Genomic DNA, 1,234 nt, shown 5'->3' with positions numbered 1-1,234 from the left:
GGCACACGGGTCGACTACGCATCAGTCGCCCATCCGCAGTCGAATGGACAAGCAGAGCGAGCTAATGGACTGATTCTCAAGGGACTGAAGCCTCGACTGATGCGTGATCTCAAACACGCGGCTGGAGCTTGGGTCGACGAACTTCCATCTGTACTCTGGGGACTGCGGACCACGCCTAATCGGTCGACCGGAAGAACTCCATTCTTCTTGGTCTACGGAGCTGAAGCAGTCTTGCCGAGTGATCTTCTCCACAATGCTCCTCGAGTTGAAATCTACAACGAAGCAGAAGCTGAACAAGCGCGGCAGGACGCAGTCGACCTTTTAGAGGAAGAAAGGGAGATGGCTCTGATCCGTTCGACCATCTACCAACAAGATTTGCGCCGTTTCCACGCCAGAAATGTGAGAGGTCGAGCCTTCCAGGAAGGGGATTTGGTTCTCCGAGTGGATCAGCACAAACCACACAAGCTTGCTCCTTCTTGGGAAGGCCCCTTCATCGTCACCAAGGTCCTCCACAACGGGGCGTACCGTCTTTACAACGTCGAGCATAATATCGACGAGCCCCGAGCTTGGAACGCGGAGCTACTCCGCCCATTTTACACTTAAGTTTTATCACTCGGATGAGTTGCAATAAAGTACTTCTGTAGCTCATGGACCTCAAAATAATAGTGTCATAGTTCCTCCATAATTTCTGTCACTTTTTATTTTTGTCCACATAAAAACTCCCCCTCAGTGGGTGACTTAGCCGCGAATCCGTTTCGCCTAAGTTTGTAAAAATCCTACCGAGTGGTGAGCCAGACTCTCACTCGGAGGCTTAGCTGCGAATCCGTTTCGCCTAAGTTATCAAAATCCTACCGAGTGGTAAGCCAGCCTTCCACTCGGAGGCTTAGCTGCAGTCCAAGGGCTCGCCTAAGTTTATCAAAATCCTACCGAGTGGTAAGCCAGCCTTCCACTCGGAGGCTTAGCTGCAGTGCAAGCACTCGCCTAAGTTTATCAAAATCCTACCGAGTGAAGAGCAACCCTCTCACTCGGGGGCTTAGCTGCAGCCATGTGCTCGCCTAAGTTATAAAAATCCTACCGAGTGGTAAGCCAGCCTTCCACTCGGAGGCTTAGCTGCAGCCATGCGCTCGCCTAAGTTATAAAAATCCTACCGAGTGAAGAGCAACCCTCTCACTCGGGGGCTTAGCTGCAGTCCAAGCACTCGCCTAAGTTGTAAAAATCCTACCGAGTGGTGAGC

Source organism: Triticum aestivum, chromosome 2A (assembly GCF_018294505.1).
Source record: "Triticum aestivum cultivar Chinese Spring chromosome 2A, IWGSC CS RefSeq v2.1, whole genome shotgun sequence".
NCBI lineage: Eukaryota > Viridiplantae > Streptophyta > Magnoliopsida > Poales > Poaceae > Triticum > Triticum aestivum.
Note: the sequence above shows the minus strand (reverse complement) of the source record.